The 18,287-nt window shown below is 41.1% G+C and overlaps 1 non-coding gene and 1 pseudogene across 1 annotated transcript; one reads left to right on the top strand and one right to left on the bottom strand.

The window, feature by feature from the left end:
• Nucleotides 1-3,021: 3,021 nt before the first annotated feature.
• On the top strand, nt 3,022-3,127 carry LOC145612866 (small nucleolar RNA R71). The gene has a single exon (XR_014106777.1). It is a non-coding gene; the product is annotated as a small nucleolar RNA R71 (small nucleolar RNA).
• Nucleotides 3,128-12,811: 9,684 nt separating this feature from the next.
• On the bottom strand, nt 12,812-12,910 carry LOC145612809 (small nucleolar RNA R71; annotated as a pseudogene).
• Nucleotides 12,911-18,287: the final 5,377 nt, after the last annotated feature.

The following is an 18,287-nucleotide window of genomic DNA, read 5'->3' as shown; positions in this document are numbered from 1 at the left end:
CGTGAATGATGAAGTATGAAATGAGGAATGAAAGAAGAAGGAAGAAGAAGAAGAAATAAGGAGGCACGGCTAAGAGGTTGTGCGGCCGCACCCACTGTTTGTGCGCCCGCACATAGCAGGTGTGCTGCCGCACAAACCTCTTGTGCGCCCGCACCTGCTAGCCTCTTCTTCTTCTTTTTTTTGTTTTTCTTTCTTTGATGCTTGGTGTGTTCTTGGGTGCGTACATGAATCATGATGGTGATGAACACCAACATAGGCAGTAGCAAAATATATTTTTAGTGAGCTCAAAGTTAGAGATTCATATACCCACCACAAGAACTCACTAGGCATCAACTTCCTTCAACTTTCAAAGCATGAATTTCCTAACTTACCTCCCTAAAATTCTTACCCCTTTTACCTCAAATTTCTATTAGAATCGAACAAAACAATGATAAGTGCCGCAAACACCTTCCATTCATCATGCTAACTTGAAGAAATCCAATCCCGAAAAGTTCATCCTAAAAATCCAAACAAGTAGAAAAGTGAAAGAAAAGAAAAGGAAATAAAAGAGGGAAAAACAAGAAAAATTCAAAAATAAAAAAGAAAGGTTAGAAACTCCGGGTTGCCTCCCGGGAAGCGCTTACTTAAGGTCCTAAGCTCAACCCTTCCTCCAAATCATGGAGGGTCAAAGAACACCACCTTTTTCAAGGTAGTAGAAAGAGAAAAATCCTCTTCATTCTTAAGCAACCTCCCATTGTTGCTTGATGAAACTTCCATGAAATTCTTCTCAAATTCACATTTTCTTTTCTCAACTTATTCCTTTTTCTTAACTTCTTTGAATCACGAGCCTTCTTCTTTGGCTTGTTGTTTGATGTAGATGGAACTTCAACATCCACAACTATAGAAACTTTCCCTTCTTCTTGAGAAATAAGCTTAAACCAACTTGGAATTTCAACTTCCTCCTCATCCTTTAGCTTGGGAATCACAATTTCCTCTTCATTAACCTTCATTCTATCAAAACTTGCAAGAACATCATCAAAATTCTCAAGACCATTGTTAGTAGAAGAGTCAATCATGCATACATTATCAATAGAACGAGAAGAACTAGCACACATCATATCTTGCACAAAAGATAGAGACTCATGCATTGGTTTCAACTTAAAACGCTCCTCTTGCTTACCACATCTCAAAGTAATGCGGCCTCCTTTCACATCTATCAAGGCTCCCGAAGTGGCTAAGAAAGGTCTTCCTAGGATGATAGGAATATGTTCATCTTCCTCAATTTCTAACACCACAAAATCTACAGGAAAAACAAACTCCCCAATCTTAAGTGGGACATCCTCAACTCTCCCCTTTTGAATCTTGATAGATAGATCGCCAATTGAAGGGTTATATTGGATGGTAGAAGCTCACCTAAATCAAGTCTTTTGAAAACCGAATAAGGCATGATACTCACACTAGCTCCTAGATCACATAGAGCATTCTCAAACATCATTTTCTTGATCTTGCAAGGGATTGAAAAGTTTCCCGGATCCTCCATTTTCTCTGGTAGCTCACCATGGATAAGAGCACTAAAACATTTCCCTCCTTCCACCGAATTGCCCTTATTACATTCCTCCTTCTCCTCTAAAATCTCCTTAAGAAACATAGAATACCTACGCATTTAGGGAATTGGCTCGGTAAAAGGTGTGGAAACATGAACTTCCTTAAGAACTTCAAGGAACTTCCCAAATTGCTCATCCATTTTTAAACCTTAAGAACTTTTGAGGGTAAGGTAGATCGGGAAATCTCTCCTCCTCACACATCTTTTCAACAACATTCTCTTCCTTTTCCTCCTCCTCACAATAGACCTCCTTGGACACAACCTTTTCAACTTCATTCTCCAAAGCATTCCTCTCCTCTTCTTCCTCCATTAAACAAGAAACTCCCTCACTAAGGTCACTCCCACAACTAGTGGTAATAGAATATACGGGTTTCTTCAGTTCAACACCTTGTGAAGGCAAAGAAGAAGACTAGCATAGTCCTTGAGAGTATTTGCTAATTGGGTTATTTGGGTCTTAAGCATCTTATTGTGAGTCATCATCTCATTAAACTTCTTATCACTAACCGCCATGTAGGTGTTAATGATCTTAGTTTGATTGTCAATCAATTCTTCCAAGTTTGTTTTAAAAGATGATGGTTGGGAATAAGAATTCTCACCATTGGGTTAGGACTTTGGAGCAAAACCGGGAGGGGGTCCTCTTTGATTATTATTTTGAAAATTTCCCCTATTTTGGTTGTTGTTCCAACTTCCTCTTCCTTGACTATTGCCATTGTTTTGGTAATGGTTACCAAAACCTTGAGATTGGTTTTGATTGCCATACCCATGGCTAGTGTTTTGATTATTATAACCTTGATGGTTATAGTTGCCTCGGAAACCTTGGTTTCCTATATCCTCCATTGTTATAATTATCAAAACCACCTCCTTGAGGGTGAGAATTTCTATTACCAAAGTTCTTAGGTCCCTCAAACCTTTGACCACCATTGGCATTAGACACAAAGTTCAGATGTTCACATTCATTATTTTCAACATCATCACATCCATCAACAAAAGCTTGTGAACACATAGAAGAATCATGATCATAAGAACCACATAGATCACAAAACACACAACCACTTGGCATGTTATTAGAAGTAGAAGGAGAAGAGTTAGAGATTGTACCTCTCCCTTTGGTTTGGGAGGGAAGACTCAAAGAATTCTTGGACACACTCTCAAGCTTTGCTTTGATTGATGTCATCTCCTTCCCTAGATTTGAAATTTGGGAAGACAAATTGTTGATTGCATTGAGGTGATCCACCGAATAGATCGTTGAACCACTCTTGCTTGTAGACTCTCTCTCTCCTTCTTGCCAATCTCTATAGTACTTCACAACATCCTCAATTATGTCTACCACTTCTTCCTCTGTCCTATTCATTATAGGACCACCGGCTCCTCCATCTAGGCATGACTTGCCTTGAGCACTCAAACCTCCATAAAAAATTTGAATCACTTGATAAGTAGGAATCCCATGATGTGGAGATTCTCTTTGGTATTCTTTGTACCTTTCCCATGCTTCATAGAGATTCTCATTTGGCCTTTGCTTGAATCCTTGGATTAATGCTCTAGCCTCTGCCGTCTTCTTTTGTGGATAAAAGCGAGACAAGAAAGCTCTAGTAACATCATCCCATGTCCTAAGCGAATTAGGCTTAACCTCTTTATCCAACCACTCTAAGGCACGACCAATGAGAGAAAAGGGAAACAACTTAAGCCGAATGAACTCTTGAGAAATGTCGTTCACTTTGATGGTATTGCAATATTTTTCAAATTCCTTGTGTTGATTCAACGGGCTCTCATTCTTGGCTCCACTAAATCGCCTCCTCTCTATTAATGTGATCATGGCCGGTCTTATCTCGAAATCATTTGCCGGTGTTGTAGGTGGAGCAATTCCACTCTCGAACCTATAAGCACCGGGAATCCCCAATTCCTTGCATCTCTTCTTCAAATTCCTCTTCACTTGAAGAACTATATTGCAAGGATCTATTTGCTATTCTTCTCCTTGAGAGTGTTCTCTCAATTTCCGGATCAAAAGGCACAATAGATCGATCACGAGCACTATGCATGCAAAATCTCAAAGAAATTGTTAGAAACACGGCTACAAGTGCAGCCTAAAAGAAAGAAATAAAATCTTTTTGTATTTTTCAAATAAAATGGAATAGACTCAACAACAATACACAATCAAGACACCATTCCCCGGCAATGGCGCTATTTTGAAGGGTGTTGAAACGGTAGGTCGTTGGGCTACCTTCCCCACCCAATCAAACAATATTTATAAACTCAACTAACCCCTATACGAGTATAGTAGCAAGTCAAGGTCGAACCCAAGGGAATGGTAATTGAAAGTCTATTGCCTAACGCTAAGCTATTCCGAAGTCAAGAGCGGGGTTATAGCTAGAACTAGAGCTAATAATGCAAATGAACTTGTATGAAATCAAAGGTAATAGACACTAGGGCTAGGATCCACATGTATTTGCAATAGAGAAGGATAATTGGGGAGGTCAAATCAACTAAGTCAATGGATGTGAGGGAAGATCAAACATGCATCCAAAAGAGCATATCAAGCTATTCTCCTAGAGGTCTAACTAGCGTCAACTACGATAAACTCTAGCTAGGAAACATCACAAGATACCTCAATCGTGAAAATGCAAGTCACAAATCAATGGTCCGTATCAATGTGAGATTACAATGCAATCTAGTGCAACAATCAAAGGTGGCCAAACTTCAATCAATCACACACATGCACATGAATCATCAACCAAGTTTAATCACATCATTAACTCCATTAATTATCCCCAATTACACTAATCCATTACTCATACATGCTTCACCATTACCCTAGCAAGTAACCTACTCACTAGCTATAGAAATTAAGATCAAAACAACACTAATCAACAATTTCATCATTAACATATTAGAAATCTAAAGATCAAAACGAAAATCAATGAAACTTCAATCTAACTTCAATCAAGCATCAAACAATCAACAATCATATGAAAAACAAATGAAATCAACTAAAATCAAACTTATATTGAAATCAAAGATGAGTAATCCTTACAAAACTTGATCAAAATCAATTGCAATGAAGAAAACTTGAATCATCAACAATACACCATGAATTTCTCTCTCTTCAATCTTGAGTTTCTCTCTCTAAAAATCTAATAAAAAACTAAGCAAAATGAAATCTAATGTAAAACTTATCCAAAAATAGAAGGAAAAAACTATATATACAAGGGAGAAGTCGGTTATGACGTCCAAAAATAGACCCACGTCGGTGCGGTCGCACGTAGGAGAGAAAGGGGCGCACAAGCGTAATACCCATATGGGTGCGCCCTCACGCGCCACCTGTGCGGCCGCACATCACCCCTGAGCGCCCGCACCTGTATGGGTATAATTCCCCCCCCCTCTTCACCCATGCTCATCTTGTGCACACGCACTTTGGTGATGGTGATGAACAACGAAGTAGGCAGCAAGTTTATGGCCATTTTGGTGGGCGCAAGGCATAGATGGTGTCCACACCGCTTGTGTGCACCGGTCTTGAAACTTGCTCTTCGAGTTCCTCTTGACATGAAGCTCAATACACTAGCACAAGGCATCAAAAGCAATGATAATCGTTGAAGGGAAGCTCGGGAATCTTTAGATGATCGATCATAACCTACAAACGAAATAAAAGAAACAAATAATAGAGAAAAACAACAAATAAATGAGAAAATGCGCAAAATAAAGAAACTAACTACAAAAAGCACAAAGTGAAGAAATTAAGAGCAAAGCTAAAGAAAACTAAAGAAAAGAGCTATAAAATGAAATAAAATTCATCCAAAAAGAGATCAAATGAGTGCCATAAATGTCACTCATCACTTAAAAATACGGGGTATTACAGTAGATGTACAAAAATTATATCAAAGATACTTAGAAAAAACATTAGAAAAATTCTTTGTTAGAAAACCTGAAAGACGATCAACATTTGCATGGAAAACAGACGCAAAAGTCCCTAAATTTGAAAATAAACAACACCATTGGAGACCAAATTAGTTGCAGCGGAGCTATCTTTCCCCCCAACTGCTGACTAAGGAGATAGCTTCAATGTAGCCTAAATACATATCAGTCCGCAACATGTTTTACAAGATGATCTGTAAATTTAACCTCAAGGCGTAAATGCAATACTTTTTTGGTACTTCAATACTTTGTCTGATTCAAGCATATGATCATGTTCAAGCTTGAATAACAATTGATGCATAATATACAATATTCCCAGTATGAAATAGACTCTAGAATTACAGAAGTCACCCATATCATAAAACCAAAATTACAGATACTTACCCATAGGCCATATCCAGGCAAATCAACATTATACCAACTCTTGTTGATCAGAAAATGATTAATAAGTTGAGTCTTCCCTGCAGATAATTCAACACCCAAATCAAATACAGATTACCAAAGCAATTGAAATAATTATATGCAAAAAACTCCAACAGCAAATCTCCCCTAAAAATCCAATCCAAATTCTTTTTAAGCCATATCAAACTAATCACACATCAATTGTATTTTTCATTGAGCAATTTAAACAAATAGGTGAATATACAAACTCATAATATACAGAATATACAGACTCACAATATATAGAAGAGAGCTACATACATTTTTATAAACAGAATAGGGAAGTATGAAAATAACTATCTAATTTAATTTAGTCAATATACAGACTCACAATCAAGCATGTGATGTATCTAACCAAAAATTCCACTTGAAGATGAGCAATTAGCAACAATACAAGGAAAATACACATAGGTCAAATGTGCAGCAAGACAAAATGATAGCAGTTCTACATGGTGAATATTAAGAAGAGAGCTACATACTACTTTTATGCTACAAAGTATATAAATAGACGAGGATATAGGAGGCAAAAGAGAGACCTCACTAACTGCGGTACCCACAAAGTCACCTTTGTCATCATCCAACATTCCAGCCGGCAATTCCAGAACAAATCATCCTGTAGGGACCCTAACTTGCACAGAAAAAATATTAATTAGAGTTGAAATTAAAGTTTTTAGATAGATTATGATTTTTTATATGTGTCAAACTTGCATAATATCAGATAGAAAAATCATAATTATTGGAATGAATTTTCCATTTTGAACTATCGCGATCAACTAAGCTGCATCAAACCATACCAAATTCTTTTTGAACCATATCAAACTAATCACACTTCAGAAAACTTCAATTGTATTTTTCATTGAGGAATTTAAACAAACAGGTGGTGGGCATGAAAGAAAACAAACAAATTAACAAAATCTGGTTTTTTTGAAGTCAAAGCAACCTCTTTCTTCTCAACAAGAGTATTAATAAGCGAAGATTTCCCAACATTAGATCGACCAAGAACAGCAAACTCAGGCATCCCATCAATGGGGCAATCCTTCGCCCTATTGCTACTCTTCACAAACGCAACTTTCCTTAATCTGAGAATGACCCGCATAAAGTCCGACAACTTTAATCTAATTAATCACATTTAACTCAAAATTTTCAGCTGATTAATTGCATGATATAATAACAATCGAAAAATCAATTACAAAAAAGAAAAAAAAAACAGTACTAATCAAACACTTTCAACTATACACACAGATCCATCAAAACAACACTCAATTCAATCCAAAGTTAACCTCAAAACAATTACACGAATTCTCAAAAATCAAAGAAAGAAACAGAATGTTAATCCATTACTATTTGAATCAAATTAAAAGAGAAAAACACAAAATAAAAAACAAAAAAATTCAAATTTGAGTTCCAGATCCTACTGAAAACAAAATCAAATTCTAAATTCAATAAAACAAACCTGAAAATCGATCGAAGAAAAGATCTGAAAAATCACCCAACAAAAAAAATTGCTTAAAAATTCAGAGTAATACAAATTCAACGGAATAATTGAAGAAATTCGATTTAATTTTAGCGAAATAATTGATACCTTTAAGCTGCTTTTGGAGGAGAAGAGATGCTTGAGAAGGTGAACCCATGGAGGACAGAGAAAGAAGAAAAAGTCTTTGAATCTACATGCAAGCTTAAAAATGAGAATAATTACTTACCAAAAGTATCTCATACAGCAGATTGGAGTAATTGACAATAATCAAACAATCCAGGGAACCACCGCTATCACCACCGCCCATATCCCACCGTTCAAGTATCTTCTACCCTCACTCCGAGCAACCCAACAAACAAGCTCAGGAGCCGCTTCCATGGAGAGTGAAAATTCGGTTCAGAGGAGAGAGAAAGAACAAGCTCAGGAGTAGCACAAATGAACGCATGCAAGGGTATTCTCGAAAAACAAACAAACAAAGAAATACCTAACCCACCCTAAAAAACACATGCCTTAAAACAAGCTAAAAGCTAAATATTTCATACTATTAAATTAAACTAAACAAAAAAAGCTAGGTGCACCTCATCACTTAATTTTAATTTAAACACACAAACCACAATTACACTAATGAAAGTCAAGAAAGTAAAAAAAAGTCAAGAAAAATCAAACAAGAAAATAATACGTGCAAGTGAACTTACACACTAAAATCATAGAGAATTATTAATCACACTAAATTTTACCGATTAATTAACTTACAAAGTGCAAGAATCATGCACTAATCATCTTCTAAATTAATGGATGCTTGCAAAATTACCTGATTTTTTCGTTAAGCAACATTCTAATTGAAACAGCTTCTGTCACTTGAAATTTTGCAATCGCAAAAGCTTCAAATATACATATATATATATATATGTATCCCAGAGTACCACCCTTCTGAGGGTCGTCTACATATAAAGACTCATCAGCCCTCACATTCATCAAAGGCCGAAAAGGAGCGTTCTCAGCTCCAGAAGGGCAGAGTATAGGGCGCAGATGGATGTCAATGGGGACCTCAGGAAACTCAATGGCCCCAGTAGGGCGGAAAGTCCCTCCAGCAGAAAGAGAGGACGCAGAAAGAGGATTCTCAAAGGCATCACCCAGGAACAGGTGAACACAACGGTTAAGCTCACTGGAATTCTGAGTGTCTCCCCCACCAACGTTCCCACCTAGGTGCCCAGTGTTGGCAGATGTGGAAGCAAAAGGGTCTGGGCCAGGAGAGGTGCGAGCCTTTTTCGCCTCAGCCTCATCCCTAGCAGGGGCAGAAGACATAGGATCGTCCTCCAGGTCAATCACTGGACGATCTTGCTGGTGAAAGCCCGCAGCCCGAGAGACTCCACCACGGGTGGCGCTTCGGAGCCGCCCCCTCAGCCCGTAGGGACGCGGTGGGATCCTTGGAAGCTCCATGGCAGATTCATCAGGGAGCTGAAAATCAGTAGCTGGAGTAGAAGGGACTGCAACGTCCTTCACAGCAGTGGTATCAACAATAGAAGTAGGATAGGGCAGAACATGCTCAGCAGAGGATACGGGTTTTTCACCCGCAGCAGTGGTCTCAATCCCCTCAGAGGGAAATCGGAGAACACTATCAGCAAAGTCATCGGCAGTAGCCTTTGGTTATTCAGAAGCTTGTTCACGTTGCCTTTAGGCAGCAGAAGTCTGAGGTGCCACCCGGCCGGAAGCCGCGACAGACTGCTTCTCAGGGGAAGCAGTAGGCGCCAATAACGCCTCGGAATCTAAAGCCACCTTTCGAGGAGCAGGGCGAGTCTCACGCCTACTCCCAACAGTAGGAGACGAGGGCTCTGGCTCAGTGCGGCTGGACCCCGGACGCTCACCAGTGGCTACGGTACCAACAACAGCCCGCAGCTCAACGGGAGCCAAACGCGCCTCACCTTTCAGGGAGCCCGCATACACCTCTAACATATCAAAGAGCTGAGGAGGGTTCTCAGGGGTGGCAGTCAAGGGGTCCTTCCAATTTTCAGCCAGCCCGAGCATACTTTTGTCCAACTTGTCATAGCCTACAAACACAAAATGACAAAAAGTCAAGAATATAAAAAAAAAAGGAAAACAGGAGAAAGACAAAAGACAGAAAGAGCTTACCAGACTCATGTGTACGGCACAAACGCATGGCCGAAAACTGCTCTTTACCCACAATGTAAATGGAGTTAGGCAGCAAGACCTTGGGAAACTTGGAGTCACCTGTCCCCGTTCCCTGTAGAGCCTCAAAGGCCTCCGTCTAACGAGCAGGTTCAGAAGCAGAAACTGTGACCCCAGCCATGTTGGTGTGAATCTCTCTGAAGTTGCGAGGAGCAGCAAAGTTGGAAAGCACCTTCACCCAGAAAAACTTATCAGTCCAGTCCCTAAAACGCCCAAGTTTTGGGTAGGACAAGACTCTGCTCACTTTGGGAGCAACATAGTACCACCCTAACTCAGTCCCAGAGTCTGATCTCTTCAGGCTCATGAGAGACTTAAACAAATGTAGAGACTCAGGGTACCTCCGAAACCTCAGGAACCACAGCAAGCAAATCAGAGTGTGTAGGGAGGCAGGATGAATCAGAGATATAGAGATATTTAAAGCACACAACAACTTCTCTAAAGTAGGGTCTAAAGGGAACCTCAAACCCAAGTCAAGCTGCGAGGCGAACACAGCAATATGACCTGTAGGAGGGGCTGATAACTTAGCACCATTAGCAGGCAGAACCAGCTCGTAGCCCTCCCCAAAACCGTAAAATTTCTGCCCAACAGCAGCCAGACTCAGCCTCTCAACGTCCTTACACCAACTGGAATCTAGCACACAGGTCTTAGGCCCATAGCACTTGTCGTCAAGCAAGAACTTAGTTTTGCCCTCCTCTACGGGCTCAACAACATAAGTAGGCTGGCAGTCAAAGTATGAGCGATCACCCGGAGATTCAGCCATCCTACTTGATTGAACTGCTGGGGAGGGAGAAGGTGTTGGAGTCCTAGTATTCCCACCACACACTACATAATGATCAAAGCGATGCATGTCAGCCATGTCTTCAAGCCAAGCAAAACTGTTTAAAGGATGATGATGAGTGTCATTTATGGCACACATAGGGTAGTCTTTTAGGTTATTTCTTTCCCTTTTGTTGTTTTCTTCTCTTAGTTTTGGTCCTTTTTCCTTTAGTTTCTCCTTTTTCCTCTTTTCTTTATGATTCTCGTGTTTTTATCGTGTTTTCCTTTATTTTGCTCTTTTTCCCTTTTATTTCCTTCCTTTGTTTACTTGTGTAGGTATTGTGAGATTCACCTTGGCAAAGGAAACAATTCGGGACCTCAATGATCAAGCAAGGAAGAAGCATTTGGCTAGAGAGGGCTTAGAGAGGCCTTGAAGAGGCCTCGGAGAGGTCTCCAAGGCATTACCACCAGGCCGCGGGCGCGGGTCATCAAGCCGCGGGCGCGGGCCTATGATGCTCAAAACTGCCAAAAGTTGGCAGGAACTAGCCGCGGTTGCCCCGAGAGCTTCCCGCGGGCGCGGGCAAAATGGAGAGGCCTCTCCGCTCAGAGAGACCGCGGCCCCCTGATCAGCCTTTGGGAGCAGGGGATCATGCCGCGGGCGAGGGTCATCTCCCCGCGGGCGCGGGCCCCTGATGCCGCGGGCGCGGGTGCTGCCCAGACAGCCCGCGGAGGGTTCCGTACCCATTTTTCCGCGGGCGCGGGTCTATCGGGAGAGGGCGCGGGAGCTGCCGATTTCTTCTTAGCTTATAAATAGAATTGTATTTCCTTTTTGAATCCAACTTTCTGATAATATTTCATTAGCTTAGTTTTAGAGAGAGAAGTTAGAGAGAAGTTAGAGAGAAGTTCTTGGTTTTGGATTTGTAACTCAACATTTGATTAATCAAGTTTGGATTTCTTCATTTTCAATCATCAATATTAGTGAGAATCTCTTCCTTCTTTCATCTCTTACTTACTTGCTATTTGATTTTTTTTTTTGCTTGATGCTTGTTTTTCTTGGATTTGAGTTTGATAATATTGAATACTTTGATTTCTATTAGATTTTGATATAGAATGATGATCAATACAATTTCTAGTTATTTGGTTTTGAATCTCACCATGATTAGTGAGTAGATTAGTTGCTAGGGAAAGGGGGAAGCATGTTGGATTAATGGAAATGCTAGTTGATGCTCTTTGATTGGTTGATTTGTTGCAATTAAATTGGTTCACATAGTTTTGCATGAGATTGATTAGATTAGGATTGATCACCCTATAAGATTAATCTAGATTGCATTGCAACTCTTAATGACATGACCAATTGATTTGAAGGTTGCTCTAATTGATTGAGTTTGCTTGTGATTCTTCTTGGTTTGTCTTTCATAGTGACCACAAGATTGGCCTATAGGAGATAGCATTTGAACTCTCTTGATTGCTACTATTGTTTGTCCATTGCAATACTTGAATTAATTGATTGAGCTTTAATCTAGCATTATCATTGATCTTGCATGTGGAATCCATATCCCTAGTGTTTAGACCCTTGATTACTTGTTGAATTTGATCTAGTTCATTTTAGCACCAACCATAATCTCATTTTCGACTTCGAGGTAGCTTGACTTAGACTTTAGTTTTCATCATTGCATTCCCTTGGGATCGACCCTTAACTTGCCCTATATTCATATAAGGTTGGTTAGGTGTTTACAAATTTAGTTTGGCTTGGGGAAAGGGTAGATAACGACATGCATTTTCCTGTTGTCAAAATGGCGCCGTTGCCGGGGAATGCTATTGGTGCTTAGCTTTTGTTGTTGAGTCTACTTCATTTTACAAAAAAAAAAATACAAAAAGATTTTGTTTCTTTAGGCTACACTTGTAGCCGTGCTACTAATATTTTTCTTTGAGTTTTGCATGCATAGAACCCGTGATCGTTCCTTTGTTCCCCTTGATCCGGAAATTGAGAGAACTCTTTCAAGAAGAAGAGTGGCTAATAGATCCTTGGGTTATAGCTCTTCAAGTGAAGAAGAAATTCAAGAACAGCAAGGCATGGGTGAAAATCCTAGAGTGGCCTTGAAGGAGCTTGGAGTGCCCGGGGCATATAGGTTTGAGAGCGGAATAGCTCCACCTACTACACCGGCAAATGACTTCGAAATCCGGCCGGCAATGATCACCTTGATTGAGAGAAGGCAACATAGTGGGGCCAAGAATGAGAGCCCATTGAACCATCTAAAGGAGTTTGAAAAATATTGCAACACCATCAAAGTCAATGGAGTTTCTCAAGAATTCATCCGCCTCAAGTTGTTCCCTTTCTCTCTAATAGGAAGATCTTTGGAGTGGCTAGACAAAAAGGTGAAGCCCAACTCCTTGAGAACTTGGGACGATGTCACAAAGGCTTTCTTGTCCCGCTTCTACCCCCAAACGAAGACGGCGGAGGCAAGAGCCTTGATTCAAGGGTTCAAGCAAAGGCCAAGTGAAAGCCTTTACGAAGCATGGGAGAGATTCAAAGAGTATCAAAGGGAGTGCCCTCACCACGGAATCCCCACATACCAAGTGATCCAAATCTTCTATGGCGGTTTAAGCCCCAAGGCAAGTCATGCCTCGATGGAGGGGCCGGGGGCCCTATCATGAACAAAACCGAAGAAGAAGTTGTGGACATCATTGAGGACGTGGTGACATACTATAGGGATTAGCAAGATGGGGAGAGGGACTCTTCAAGCAAGCAATCTTCATTGTACTCGGTGGACCATCTAAATGCAATCAACAACCTTTCCTCCCAAATGACAAACTTAGGAAAGGAGGTCACCGCAATCAAAGCTAAGTTGGAGAGCACTTCTTCCCCTTCTCAAGCCTCGAATCTTCCCTCCCAATTTAAGGGGAGAGGTACTCCTTCTAACTCTCAACCCCCTCCCTCTTCACATAATATGCCTATGGGTTGCTTGTTTTGTGATGCATGTGGATCGTATGATCATGACTCTAGTGCTTGTCCTAGTGAATGTGTTGATGAGTTTGATAACCATGAGAGTGAACATGTGAATTATGTGTCGAATAATAATGGTCAACGGTTTGATAATCAAAGAGGTCAATGGAATAGGAACTTCCAAGGCCAAGGCAATTTTGACAACTATAACCAAGGTGGTGGTTATAGAAACCAAGGGAACCAAGGTTCTCGTGGTAGCTATAATAATCACGGTTATAGTGGCCAAAATCAAAGCCAAAATTATGGTAATCAAGGCCAAAGTTATGGTAACCAAAACCAAGGTTATGGAAATCATAACCAAGGTAGTGGTAATCATAATCAAGGTGGTGGAAACCATAATCAAGGCTATGGCCAAAGTCAAAATAGGAGTAATTGGAACAATCAAGGACGGGGTAATTTTCAAAATAATTCTCAAAGAGGTCCTCCACCCGGGTTTGTTCCAAAAACTCAAGGTGAAAGTTCCTATTCTCAACCTTCTTCACCTAGGACTAATTTGGAGGAGATAAATGAGAATCAAACCAAGTTGTTGAACACATACATGGCCGTGAGTGATGAAAAATTCAATGAAATGATGACCCACAATAAAATGCTTGAAAACCAAATCTCTCAACTTGCTAATGCCTTGAAAGATCATGCAAGCCCTTCTTCTTTACCTTCCCAAGGTCTTGACCCCAAGAAACCCGTGAATGCTATTGTTACTAGGAGTGGAAAGGTTCTTGAGGAGAGATTGCCTAGGAAGGGTGTAGATAAGGAGATTCCTAGGGAGGTTTTGGTTGAGGATGAGGGGAATAGGGCATCATTGGATGAGGTAGTGGTTGAGACACCTAGAGAGGTGAGAGTAGAGAAAGAGATTGTGAGACCCAAGCTCCCCTACCCACAAAAATTCATGAGACACAAATTGGATGAACAATTTGGGAGATTCATTGAGATGCTAAAACAACTCCACCTTTCTCTACCTTTTACCGATGTGATCAACCAAATGCCAAACTATGCCAAATTCCTCAAAGACATTTTGAGTGGGAGAAGAACTTGTGAGGTTGTGGAGACCATCAATTTGACCGAAAATTGTAGTGCTATCATCATGAACAAAATGCCACCCAAGTTGAAGGATCCCGGAAACTTCTCCATCCCTTGTGCCATTAACAAGATGCAAATTGATAATGCCTTATGTGACTTGGGAGCTAGTGTGAGCCTAATGCCATATTCGGTTTATCAAAGACTTGAGCTAGGGGAACTCTTACCTTCTAACATTACCTTGCAATTAGCGGATAGGTCTATCAAATTTCCAAAAGGTAAGGTAGAGGATGTCCCTTTGAGGGTGGGGAAGTTTGTGTTTCCCATGGATTTTGTTGTTCTTGAAATGGATGAGGATGCCACCATTCCGATCATTTTAGGTAGACCCTTTCTTGCTACCTCGGGAGCCATGATTGATGTGAGGAGTGCTAAGATCTCCCTTAAGGTAGGAGAAGAGGTTATAGAATTTGATTTGAATGAGAGCATGAAGTATCCATGTTCTTCTTTGGAAAATTGTATGATGATTGATTCACTAGATATTGTTGTGTCTTCCATGCATGAGCGCTTGCTCACTTCTAACGATGCTCTTGAGAATGTTTTGTTGAACAAAGACAAGGTAGGTGCTTCATACAAGGAGATGACTTTCTATGAGGAGTTACTTGATGGAAGTGTGGAGGACGTGGATGAGCAAACATGTTTGAAAATCTCAAGCAATGAAGCTTTGCAAGTGGCCATATCACAAGAAGGTAATGGTGTGCCTATGGTGGAGCTCAAACCTTTACCATCACACCTTAGGTATGAATTCTTGGGCCCTCATTCCACTTACCCAGTGATAGTTAGTGCATCCTTGAGCAAGAGCCAAGCTCAAGCGTTATGTGGTGTTTTGAGAAAACACCAAGGTGCTTTGGGGTACACAATTGATGACCTTAAAGGTATAAGCCCCGCTTTGTGCCAACACCACATAACGCTTGAAGAAGGCGCCCTTCCCTCTATTGAACGACAAAGGAAACTACATCCCCAAATGGGAGAGGTAGTTAAGAAGGAGATCGCCAAGCTATTGGATGCGGGAATCATATTCCCCATCTCTAGCTCTAGGTGGGTCTCCCCCGTCCATGTCGTTCCAAAGAAGGGGGGCATGACCGTGGTTGAGAATGAGAAGGGTGAGCTCATTCCAAATAGGACGGTCACCGGTTGGCGGATGTGTATAGACTATAGACGTCTAAACACATCTACCAAGAAGGATCACTTTCCTCTTCCGTTTATTGACCAAATGCTTGAGAGACTAACAAGGCACAAGTTTTATTGTTTCCTCGATGGGTATTCCGGATTCTTCCAAATCCCTATCCACCCTAATGATCAAGAAAAGACCACATTCACTTGTCCCTATGGGACCTTTGCCTACCGGAGAATGCCCTTTGGGTTATGCAATGCACCCGCTACTTTCCAAAGGTGCATGATGAGTATCTTCGGAGACATGTTGGAGGTGGAAATGGAGGTCTTTATGGATGATTTTTCGGTGGGGGGGTGTTTCTTTCGAGGAGTGCCTTGTGAATCTTGAGAAGTGTTTGGCAAGATGTGAGAAAGTCAATCTTGTTTTGAATTGGGAGAAGTGCCACTTCATGGTAGAGGAAGGTATAGTGCTTGGGCACAAGATTTCAAATAGAGGCATTGAGGTGGATAAGGCCAAAATTGATGTGATTGAGAAACTTCCACCTCCGGTGAATGTCAAAGGAGTGAGATCGTTCCTTGGTCATGCGGGTTTTTATAGAAGATTCATTAAGGATTTTTCACTCATTGCTAAGCCCCTAAATGACCTTCTTCAAAAACATGTTGAGTTCAATTTTAATGACAAATGCTTGAAGGCATTTGATAGATTGAAGAAGGCCCTAATCTCTACTCCTATTGTTCAAGGCCCAAGGTGGGATCTTCCTTTTGAGTTGATGTGTGATGCGAGTGATTGGGCGATTGGAGGTGTTTTGGGACAACGAGTAGACAAGAAACTTCACGTGATTTACTATATGTCCAAGACTCTCAATGGGGCTCAAAAGAACTACACAACAACGGAAAAAGAATTTTTGGCAATTGTGCACTCTTTTGAGAAATTCCGGTGTTACTTGTTGGGTTCCAAGACCATAGTCTTCACGGATCATGCGGCCCTCAAGTATCTCTTTGCCAAGAAAGAGTCCAAGCCAAGGTTGATTCGATGGGTGCTTAAATTGCAAGCTTTTGAGATTGAGATTAGGGACAAGAAGGGTGCGGAGAATGTTGTGGCGGACCATCTTTCTCGCCTTGAAGGGGATCAAATTCATGATGATGGTCTACCAATAGAAGATAGAATGCTTGATGATTTCTTGTATGCCATAGAGGTGAAGGAACTCCCATGGTATGCCGATTTGGTCAATTTTCTAGCATGTGGGAGTTTCCACCCTCTTTCTCCAAGAACCAAAAGAAGAAGATCAAAAGAGAGGCAAGGCACTATTTGTGGGATGATCCTATCTTATACAAACGTGGGGTTGATGGCTTACTTAGGTGTTGTGTTCCAAATGAAGAGGTGCCTATTGTTTTAAAAATGTGCCACTCGGACCCTAGTGGTGGGCACATGGGTGTTTCCAAGACCGCTACCAAGGTTCTTCAAAGTTGTTTTTGGTGGCCACATCTCTTCAAGGACTCATGGGGCTTTGTTAAGTCGTGTGACCGATGTCAACGAGTTGGGAACATTTCCAAGCGACATGAGATGCCTTAACAACCCATCCTTGAATTAGAGGTGTTTGATGTGTGGGGAATTGACTTCATGGGACCATTCCCCTCTTCATACGAGAATCAATATATTCTTGTGGCGGTGGACTATGTTTCTAAGTGGGTTGAGGCCATTGCCTCTCCAACAAATGATCACAAGGTTGTATTGAAGTTGTTTAAGAAGATCATCTTTCCAAGGTTTGGTGTCCCAAAAGCGGTGATAAGTGATAATGGATCCCACTTTGTCCATAATGCCTTTCAAAAGATGTTGAGGAAACATGGTGTGCATCAACGATTTGGGCTTCCCTACCATCCTCAAACGAGTGGCCAATTTGAGGTTTCAAATCGTCAAATCAAGCTTATTCTTGAGAAGACGGTTGCTCGCAATAGAAAGGATTGGTCGGACAAATTGGATGATGCTCTATGGGCTTATAGGACGGCTTTTAAGACACCCATTGGTACCACTCCATATCTCCTTGTCTATGGCAAATCATGCCATCTCCCGGTTGAGCTTGAACATCGTGCCTTGTGGGCCATCAAGAAGATCAATTTTGACTTAGCAAGTGCGGGAGAAAAGAGGTGGTTGGATCTTCATGAGTTAGAGGAACTTCGACTTGATGCTTACGATTGTGCTAGCACCTAGAAAGCTCGATCCAAAGAGGTTCATGACAAGTTGATTGAGAAAAAGGAGTTTTGTGTAGGTGACAAAGTCCTCCTCTACAATTCTAGAATGAAGTTGTTCCCCGGAAAACTCATGTCAAGATGGAGTGGTCCGTTCTTGGTGAAGGATGTTTTTGGTAATGGTGTCGTGGAAATTTCTCCTTTGGATTCCTCATCTTCATTTAAGGTTAATGGTCATCGGCTCAAGAAGTACTTTGATGGAGTGTTTGTTGGTCTTGTTCACAAGATGATTCTTTTCAAGCCACCTTGAGTGGGGTGATGCACGTTGAGCTAACGACGTTAACCAAAACCGCTTACGGGAGGCAACCCGGATTCTCATCTCATTTTTCTTTTCTTTTCTTTTCTTTTCATTTTCCTTGATTAGTTTTTGATCTTATGTTGTGTTGGTTTTATGTTTGTTTTGTAGGTTGCCTATTGTCATCACTTGTTGGAAAGAAGGGGTTTTATGAAGAGTTTAGAGTGCAGGGGAGAGGGCTCCCCGAGGGCTTGGAGAGACCTCGGGGGCC

Source organism: Chenopodium album, chromosome 24 (genome assembly GCF_948465745.1).
Source record: "Chenopodium album chromosome 24, dcCheAlbu1.1, whole genome shotgun sequence".
Taxonomy (NCBI): Eukaryota; Viridiplantae; Streptophyta; class Magnoliopsida; order Caryophyllales; family Amaranthaceae; genus Chenopodium; species Chenopodium album.
This window is presented reverse-complemented; position numbering and strand designations above follow the sequence as displayed.